Raw genomic sequence first — 11,107 nt, forward strand, 5'->3', positions numbered from 1 at the left:
AGTTTCCTTTGTAAACCGTTTGCAAAATAGAGCTTCCCTCCCTTTTTCCTTTTTTTTATATATATAACAAACACAGAGTTCAATTTAATGTTATATTCTATAACTGCAATCCAGTTTCATCTCTTTTCACCTGTACATACATAATTTGAACTAGCATGCCAAGGGAGAGTTGCTGAATCATAAATTTAGAGAAGAAAACTTTATATAAAGAAGCTGTAGGCTCCCCTCCCCCAACACCATCTTTTACAGCGAATGAAGTCTAACTTCTTTTTCATTTTAATTTAATTTAATTAATGCATTCCTATGGGGAAAAAAAGAAATTTCAATGGATTCCTATGGGAAACCGCGATTCGCAAGATGAATTTTTCGCAAAACGAATTGACTCGCGGAACGAATTAAATTCATCCTGCGAGGCACCACTGTATACTGTACCATCTATACAAAATCTTCATGTAATTCTCTCTCAACAATATACAATCCGTAAATTTCAAATTTACTTTCCACAATTTTATCCAGTTTTCAAATTGTATATTGTGGCCTATATCTTGTGCCCATTTTATTATTACCGACTTCACTTCTTCATCTTTAGTTTCCCACTCCAAAAGGATATTATATGCCTTTTTAAAATAATTTTGAGTTTTCTTCTATCACTTCCTTTTGGAATTGGGAAACCAAATATGAAAAGCCTTTCTTATTGTACTCTTTAAAAATATCCTTCTTTTTTTGTAAATAATTTTTATTCATTTTTCCTTTTTAACAGAATAAACATAAAAAAACTCATACAATATAACATATAACTAACAAAAAAAGAAGGCAAACAAACAAAACAAATCTAATTTTAAACACCCATTTTTCTGATCATTGTCTTATGGACTTCCCCTCCCCCCCCTTTCCTTTATTTCTTCATATTCTTTCAGTTTTAATTTTTCCCCAATGTTTTAAGTGACAATGCCTCAATAGGTGATAACCACCAAGGTGTCTTAGGTTCTAGTAGGTCTTTGTGTTTTCCCCACACTTTAAACAATTATCTCCTTACTTTATGACTGTGAAACCCTTTATGTATTTTTGCCTTTCCATGCCATAGATAAGCATGCCATTCAAACCTGTTGTCATGTCCTTCCAGTTCTGTTATTTCCTCCCTATCTAGCTTGGAAGAGGACTAACACCCTTGGAAGTACATTCATTTTTATAGTTGCAATTCTTCCCAATAAGGAGAGATTCATCCTATTCCAAATTTCTTTTAATTCCATGCCAATTTTTCCCCATAATTATCTCGCAAGATATTTATGTTTTTTGCTGTTATCCATACACCCAAATACTTTACTTTTTTATGTACTTCTATTCTTGTCATTTATGTTATTTCTTTCCTTTCAGATTCTTTAAGGTTTTTTTAGTAACAATTTGGCTTTAGTTATAGGTGGGTAGCCATGTTGGTCTGCCGTAGTCGAAACAAAATAAAAAAATTCCTTCCAGTAGCACCTTAGAGACCAACTAAGTTTGTCAGTGGTATGAGCTTTCATGTGCATGCACACTTCTTCAGATACAGTACACTGAATCACCAGACCCTCATATATAGTGAGAGGCTGGGGAGGGGTATTACTCAGAAGGATGGTGGGAATGGGTGATTGGCTGATAGCTGTGGTAAACCTGTTGATGACTGCAATTGGTCTTACAAGAAAAAGCAAAAAGAGAGAGAGCTAAAAATAGCTTTATCGTGTATAATGAGATAAGAACCCAATGTCTCTAGCAAGGGCTTGTTCTTTTTCTCTCTCCGTAACATCCTTATATAAAAAATCTTAACATGCAAAAGGATGTTGGAGGGTAGGAATAATGCCCCACATTTTCCCTACCTTATCCTTCAGGCCATGCATGCTTGTGCAAAACGAACTTTTTGGCGTTATTGTACTTGGGCAGACATATAGATTTTCCACTGTGAGTCTATGTCAGACGCCCCAGTTTTATTTCTTGAGAACCTCACCCTGGTGGGTCTGTGCCACATCTAAGCAGCCCAATCAATTCCTCCGTTCACCAATTATTTACTTAGTTTATTCATTTATTTCATAAATGCACTGCTGGGTTGTAAAAACAACCACTACCACCACCTCCTCAAAGCAGTTTACAATTAAAAAAACAATAAAATTGAGAAAGATTAACAACCACTGTATAAAGCATACAAAAGCAGATTAAAATTACCTCAACTTTCTAAGCATCTGGGTAGGCGCCAAGTTTTTAGCAGGTGCTGAAAAAGGCACACCTGGAGGTACCTGATTGGTCTTAATCAGCAGAGATTTCCAAAGTCTAGGTGCTGTCACACTAAAAGTGGTCTTACAGATAGGGTTTACATGCAAATAGTTACACCTTGAACCTGGACCAGTAGCAAATTGAAAGCCAGTGCAGATCTCTGAGCACAGGTGTTCTATGCTGACAAGAGCTCACTCCTGTAAGCAACCATTGCTGCAGCATTCTGCACTAACTGCACCTTCCAGTTCAAGTGCAAGCAAAGCCCCACACAGAGCGCATTTTAGTAATCCAGTCTTGAAGCAACCAATGCATGAACTACTGTGGCAAGCCTTTCCCAGTCCAGGTTTACCCCCAAAAATGAAACAATGAATAACAACAGTTTAAACCATTCAAAATATTAAAATCAGCAATAAACTTAAAGCAGATATAAACAAGCATCAATGTTTTAAATATCCAGGTACGTTTCCAAGCACAATTCAAAGTGTTGGTGCTGACCTTTAAAGCCCTAAATGACCCTGGTCCTGTATACCTGAAGGAGCGTCTCCACCCCTATCGTTCAGTCTGGACACTGAGATCCAGCGCTGAGGGCCTTCTGGCAGTTCCCTCATTGCAAGAACTAAGGTTACAGAGAAACAGACAGAGGGCCTTCTCGGTAGTGGCGCCTGCCCTGTGGAATGCCCTCCCATCAGATGTCAAGGAAATAAGCAGCTATCCTATTTTTAAAAGACATCTGAAGGCAGCCCTGTTTAGGGAAGTTTTTAATATTTAATGCTGTATTGTTTTTAACACTCGATTGGGAGCCGCCCAGAGTGGCTAGGGAAACTCAGCCAGATGGGTGGGGTATAAATAAATTGTTGTTGTTGTTGTTGTTGTTGTTGTTAGCTTGGGAAGGGTGCCTAGAGGTTTGCTTGGCCTCTGTGAGAGAAAATCATTACAAGAAGACCTTTAAACAAAGGCTTTGCTGCAGATTTAATTATTTGTTTTTAAAAAACTTGAGGGGGAGAGGAAATTTGGAGACGGCCTTCCTTCCCCAGCTGCAAGCCTAGGGATGAACTAGATGGTGTGACCGAGCTCCTATGGCTATTTATTGCAGCAGCCCTGGCTATAAACTCTGCAAGCGGATAGTGCCTCTGGGAGGCACCTCTCTTTGGGGCAGGAGGGTGGCTGGCAGCTCAGAGACCAGGGACGGCAGTGGTGGCTGCCCAGAGGCCTCCCAAGGAGATGGGAGTGGAGAGGAGGCTGAGGGAACACTCCATAAGGGAGCACCCCTGCAGGCAAGGGGTGACATAACGGGGCTCCTGAGCCCCACAGGGGTGCTGCAGAAAGAATGTAATTGCTCAAGGGAGCCGTGGACTCAAAAAGGTTGAAAGTTTCTGTCCTATGGCCTCAAACACCTTCTTCACAACTTCCGGTCTGTTGCCATTTGCCAACCGGCGGGGGAATCCTCGGTCTCCGAGGCACTTAGCGACCTGGGGGGGGAGAGTTGTGAGAGCACCGCGACCCCCCCCCCCGGAGAACCCCTGGATTGAGCGTTCCGGGGACATGGGTACCCAGCTGAGCCCCGCAGAGTCCCGTTCGCTGCCCGGGAAGCACCTTTTGAGGAGCGCCAAGAGCAGGCTGAGCAGGGGGGGGGGGGCTTGGGTAGACTGCTACATAAAGCTCTGTGCCGGTGACAGTTGAGCGTCAGATACCTCCAAGTAAAGATTGGACTTGTAAGTAAAAAATTTGGGGGGGATTAACAATTGGAGAAGATTTGGTCCTGGGAGGGGAATCTAAAAAAGGAAACGGAGGTCGTGTGTCCCCCCCACCGAGATACACAAGCAGTTACAAAACCTGCAGCTAAGATGCTGAAACGGGACTTTGAAATCCGCTAAAAAATCATGTTGGACCCCTTCCCTGTGGGGCAGAGCCAAGGGAAGGAGATTGGACTCTGTGGATCTCTGCAAAAAATCTAAATTTGGAACGAGCCCTTCGGCAACCTGGGGGCAAGAGCCTGGAAACAAAGACCAGCCGCCATTGTGATGTCACTGGTTAGGAAGTTATCTATCAAGAAGAACTCTTCAACTTTTGAATTAGGTGTAGAAATAGCGGGATTTGTGTTGTGAAAGACTTTGGAAGTAAAAAGTGAAGTTGGATTTTACAGGATAAATAAAGGACCAAGTATAATTAAAAGGATTGAAGGTAGCCTGGGAAAGAACAGTGCACCGTCTTTGGAAATAACAGCATATGCCTTCCACTGTAATTTGAGAACACAAAGGAACTGGACAGACAAAACAATGAGTCCCCAACTGGACAAAGACCGTATGCAACATCTGTTAGAACAAGTTCAAGAGTGGGTGGAGGATGTGCAGGAATATAGAAGACAGACACAAAGTTTTAAAGAAGTGATACAACTGTTTCCCCTAAAGGATAATTTGGAATTACAAGATGAGATTCAAGATGAACCGAAAAATGTGAAGCCTGAGCAATTTGTGAGGGAAGCTGCAAAGGACATTGATTTTATTCAGAAGGCTCCAGTCCAAGAAAAGACTCAGGATGCTGGCCTCTCAGTGGGAGAGGGAGTCCAGATTCTGGTCAAGGCCAATCAGACAATGACAACAGATCAGAACAAGATTTGGCTTTGGGGGGACAAGAAGAAGAAAGCTGGGAAAGGTATTTGGGGACAGAGATTGGAACAACAGAAGGAGAGGTGGAGAGAGGGAGGTAGTATGGAGTGGGCAAGAGATGGAGTGGGGTGAAAAATATAAGGAATTATAAACATGGGATGGATTAAATGGTATGAAAAATGGATTGTTATAAGGAGCTGGCCGGGGTTTACAGGGAATTGCCAACCAGGGGAAGGAGGAGGGTGTTAAAAAATATGGGTAATAGATGAAGAGTGAGGTCATTAGATAAATAATTGGGAATATTTTTAAGGGAATCTATAGGCTAAGGGGTTTTATATATTGAATATTTTTAAGGGAATTTTAAATTTTATAGGATTTGAAATTAATTAATTATGTGATAATTTAGATTGTATTATAAGAGGAATTTATTAAATGGGGGAAATTGTTGAAGTTGGGATTAAAATGGACTCGGGAAGGGAGGGATGGGGAAGTCGAAGTTGTGTTAAGGAATATTAGATAAGATTGAATTTATTTATTTTTTGCCTTTCTTTATTTTTTATTTATTTTTTATTTTTCTTGTTTTTTCTAGGTTAATTGTTTATGTTATGATGATATGATGTTTAAGTTGAAAATCTTCAATAAAAATTATTTTAAAAAAACACAAAAACAAACACCTCCTTCACAAGGAGAGAAGGTATGGGGAGGGAGTTCTCTGCCATCTTTAATTACAGGCATAAAAAGGATTAACAAAAAAGAAGGCCCTGAATAGAAGTTACTTCACCAGCCCAGGGGTAGCATAAGAAAAATAATAAATACCTTTTCAGGCCACTGCCTTCTTGGTTCCAAAAACTCGTCCCTAGTCCATGCTATGCCATGCCATATCATACTATAAAAAGCATTCTGCAGACCGGCAGGTTGCATGACCAACTAGCGAAGATAAACAGAATAAGATTGAAAGTGCTAACAATTAATTGCACATTTATTCAAATTCTGATTAATTCAACAAAATAGGTGCACTTGATCTGCTTTTCAATGTCTGGTAGTCATTTATACCTCCAGTCATTTATAATCCCCCGCCTCCTCCTTGCCTTTTGCCCCCTTCCCCCAACAATTGCCTGAACAATTCACACACACACACTGAGCAAACAATGAACTTCAGTGCTCTGTACTGCAATAGCAGAGAGGGGTATAGGAAACTGTGTCTGTGGGCTGTATTCCATGCTACCTAAGAGATTGCCTTAGCCCATACGTGCCCATCTGACCACTTTGATTGACAGAACTGGCACTACTACAGATGCCACATAATACCTGCACCACATCTGTAAACATGATCATTTAGTGTGGAAACAGTTGATATCAGGCAGACACCTTCACTGTATTCTTTTTGACATCTGCTGAAGAAATTCTTATTTAGTCAAGCCTATCCAGTGAAATTAATGGGCACGACTAATTTAGGCACAATCATTTCAACCAGTGATTAAGTACTGGGAGTAACAATAGGTGTGAAAATTTTATTCCTCTGACCTTTATGTTTGCTTTTATGGGATGCTTTGTTTGCTGTATTTAAAAAAATTTTTAAGTACTGGGAGTACTTAGAGCTTTATGCTGATGACAATGTAGTGTGTGCACTCAGAGGATGACCTTGAAACCATCCTAAATATTTTTGCAGAAGCTTATGGAAAGCTTGGTCTATCACTCAATATCCAAAGAACCAAACTGCTGCACCAACAAGCACAAAACAACCCCTCTGCAGCACCACAAATCCAACTTGATGGTGTAAAGTTGAAAAGTGCTGATCACATTCCTACCTGGGCGGTTATCTTTCCACAAGGGCTGACATCAATGTCGAAATCCAGCATCGCCTGAGCTCTGCGAGTGCATCTTTCTCCTGATTGAAGCGCAGAGTGTTTGAGGACCGGGACATTCGCAGGGAGACCAAAATGCTTGTTTACAAAGCTATTGTACTACCAACTTTACTGTATGCTTGTGAAACATGGACCACTTATAAATGCCATCTCCAGCTTCTCGAAAGATTCCATCAACCGTGTCTCCGAAAAATTCTACACATCACTCGGGAAAACAGGCAAACTAATGTTCAGTGTACTGAAAGAAGCAAAGATCACCAGTGTTGAAGCAAGGATTCTTCAACATCAACTTCGTTGGACTGGTCATGTTGTGCGGATGCCTGGTGATCATCTTCCAGAGCAACTACTCTATTCCCAATTTAAGACAACAAAAGCAGTGGACAACAAAAGAGGTTTAAAGACTCTCTCAAGGCAAATCTTTTTTTTAAAAAAGTACTGTAGTATAAACACCGACAACTAGGAAACACTGGCCTGTGAGCGCTCCAGTTGGAGAACAGCCTTTACCAAAGGTGTCATGGACTTTGAAGAAGCACAAACTCAGGGCAAAAAGGAGAAACTAGCTAAGAGAAAGGCATGTTTGACAAACCCTCACTGTGATCAACTCCTGCCCAGTAGCCTATGGATGTGTGGATCCAGAATTGGCCTCCACAGTCACTTACGGACCCACTATTAAAACCATGTTCATGGAAGACAATCTTACTCAGCCGTGAGTGATAGCCAAAGATGACACCTAATGAGAACTTTAACAATACACCCTGGAGTGATTATTTACTGTTGTGCAGTAGAATTTCCCAAAAACATTATGAAATTTAAAGGCTGACAAACCTGATTTCTTCATCAAAATCCTGTGGGTGATCAGAAGGGGAAAGCAGAACTGCCTGGTAGAATTTGTGTCTGCTTTGCCTGGGCAAAACCATCGTCTGAGGCCACATCAAAAATGTTGCCGTCTGCACCTGCTTCACTTCTATCTGGGCCAGGAACAAGAACAGGAGAAATCAGAGAGGGGTTCAAATCTAGCTGCCCACATGACATGCTAGTTTTCTTGGTGTAGGGAAATACAGGGTTGCACCCAATGTCTGTCATACTCAGAGCCATTGAAATAAAAGGATATAAAGAAGTGTGCATGCACACGAAAGCTCATACCAATGACAAACTTAGTTGGTCTCTAAGGTGCTGCTGGAAGGATTTTTTTTATTATGGTCTCATCAATTAGGCAGCTAATATTTGACCCCCCTTTTTCCTGTGCCTATTTATGTATATTTGGACTTGAGGGATAAATGAATCCTTCAATTTTAAGCTCTCACATTTCTTTTTCACCAATGTATGCATTTTTCTGCATCACAAAATTTGGAGAGCTGTGAATTTTGAAGGACAGCTGTGTTTCAGATCATTTGCTGGCATGAGAAGAGTGGATTAAACTAAACTAAAAATAAAAAATAAAAAAGGCTTTCCTCCTCCCATTCGTGAGGAGTCTCCCCTCCCAATGGAGGATCTCTCTCCATGCACCCAGTCAAGTGGTCTGTAGTCAGTAGATGTCACACAATAAGGCTGCACTCCTAACACCCACTTACCTGAGAATATACCCATTGCATTCAAGAGGACTTACAGAAAACAGAAACAGGTATAGGTTTGTGCTGAAAAACCTGCTAGTCTTCAAGGCACCATAAAAGTTCCCATAAAAAGTCATGCGCCTCTTACAAATTCTCATCTCACCTGTCTTGTAAAGTTCTTGTGAAATGGGCTTCAAAATGACAGAAGAAATTTCTGTTTGATTTCATCTTTTTGTCCATTGATATTGTTTTCATCCTGAAGTTGATGTGTGGGGTTTTTTTGGGGGGGGGAGAGAGAGATTTCTGTTTCTCTTGAGATTTTGCCACATGTCATTCAAATATACGTGTGTGTGTGTGTGTGTGTGTGTGTGTGTGTGTGTGTATCTGCGTGCATGTACATAAATCTCCCTTCTCTTTATGGGCATGCATTTCTTTTCCTGGATACTGATCACCTGATGCTCCACCTTCAGACACACCACTCTGCCTGACATCCTGATGATGGAGGAAATCTGCCACCACAGCATTTGTTGGCACAGCGAATGTGTACCACAATTAACTACACAATGGCATAGGTCCCTTCCTGGGGCTCTTCTTCCTCGGTCACAAGCCCCTCCACTGACACTTTCTGTCCTCAGCTGTATCTGTTGCCAGTCCCTGTGAAAAATAAATAAATACTGCCCCCACCCTGAGTGCACAACAAAACAGAAGGGACGCTTTGCAAGGTAGCTCTTTCTGCATCCAGTCGATTGCCAAAGGCAAGGCCCTTTTCACCCAAGTTGCAGTGTGAGGTGGGACATGGCATGGATGATATTCACAGCCGCTGGTGGGCACGGCTGGCTTTGCATTGCCAGAGAATATAAAATACCTGCAAGGTTTCCCTGAGAAACATATTTATCATTATTCTTAAATACCGATGCTCTCTCAAGAGCGCATCAGGAACTCTAGGGTGCTTAGAAATGTCCAAGAGATTTATTATCTGAAGCAGCTTTCCGCAACATGGTGCCCACCAGAAGTTTTGGACTGCAACTCCCAGCAACTCCATGAGCACAAAAGCACTCTCGCCTCCTCTGGATTCTAGCAAACTGGTATTTGCTAGCATTATTGCCTTCAACTGTGGAAGCAGAGCATGGCCATCGTGGCTAGTAGTCCTCAATAGCCTTCTCCATGAATTTGTCTAACCCAGGCATCCCCAAACTCTGCCCTCCAGCTGTTTTGGGACTACAATTCCCATCATTCCCTGACCACTGGTCCTGTTAGCTAGGGATGATGGGAGTTGCATAGCTGCCAAGTTATCCCCTTTTTAAAGGGATTTTCCCTTATGCTGAATAGGCTTCCTCGCGAGAAAAGGGAAAACTTGGCAGCTATGGAGTTGTAGTTTCAAAACATCTGGAGGTCTGAGTTTGGGGGTGCCTGGTCTAACCCTATTTTAATGCCATCCAAGGTGGTGGCCATCACTTAAGGTAGCTGTAAGCCTTATTCTTATTTAGCTTGCTTCCAGATGGGGAGTTATGGTGGAATGGGCACTACTCATGCATGCAAGTCTCTCTCTCTTTTAAAATAAAAAGCTGCATTCACACAGAGGCATCAAAACACCACGCCTCCCACCCACTCACACCAATTTTATCCAGATTTATCCCTTTCTGGGGGAAATCCCACACCCTCCAACATTCCTCAGATGAAAACAGAGAGATTTCTCACTCCCCGCCCCCAACTGACCCTCCTCAAGCCCTCACTCTTTTGTCAACCCACACCCAGCAAGGACGGATGAATGCCACCACTTCACCAATGGGACACAGCACACATGCCCTTCATTGTCCTGAAAAAGCCTCTTAATTCTGATTTTATTCTATTCTTTGGTTGATTTACAAAAAGAAAAACAAACACCAATAAACAGTTTTTGGAAAGGGGCAAGATTAGATGCAGACACACAAAGGTTTTGTGTTTCTTTTAAATCAGGACTCCTTGAACCCTGCCCCGCTTTCCGTCCAGGGTGGACCTGGCCTCTGCCTGCCCCTCAGAGCTGGCGCATCATGCGAGGCTGGGCCTTGGCAGCGGCAGCCTCTCCTCCTCTTCATCCGCTCTCCAGCAGCCACTACAAACTGCCCAAAGGCAGGAGAGGCCAAGGAGAGGCAACAGGATGTTCCCTTCGCAGCTGCCACTGTGGCGCTGGTGAAGAAAATAGGGACATTCCGGGATCAAATCAGAAGCCAGGATGGCTTGTAAATCTGGGAATGTGCCCGGAAAATAGGGACACTTGGGAGAGAGTATGAAACGCAGTCTGTCCATTACCAATAATCCATTTACATATTAAGCACCCATCTAGAAGCATCCTTATGCTTTGTGTCCTATTTGGTGTCCTATGTTATTGCTGCTTTTGTTATCAATTTCTGCTGGCTTTTAATTCCTGCATCTTGTTAGCTGCTTTGGGGGACTAATGGCTGAACAATGACAAGTACTGGTGCCCTTGTGTTGCTGTTGTTGCTTTGTGCTAATGGTCCAATGTGGCTATCTATGTTTGATCTCTGAGCCTCAGAGTGTTTTGTCTTGTTTTCATTTTGGCTCAGCAGTATAAATGCCGTAAGCCCAACTCACGACCCTTATTTGCAGAAGCCCTACTTTTCTTGCTGCCGCTCTTCCTAGGCCCAACTCTCTCTTTGTGAGAGCACAATGGCGGCCAATAATTAATTGATTGCTTTTCTTGGCTGCCTCCGCCCTCTGGGTAAGATGAGCCAGCAGAGGCAGGCACAGGCACTGCTTAGAGAAACTTGACCAGGGATGAGGTCACTGGAACGGGGCAAGGGGGTGGGCAGCAGGCACAGCTCAGCCTGTATCCTTTGGTTTCCGG

This window comes from Zootoca vivipara, chromosome 6 (genome assembly GCF_965207765.1).
Source record: "Zootoca vivipara chromosome 6, rZooViv2.hap1.1, whole genome shotgun sequence".
NCBI classification, from domain to species: Eukaryota; Metazoa; Chordata; class Lepidosauria; order Squamata; family Lacertidae; genus Zootoca; species Zootoca vivipara.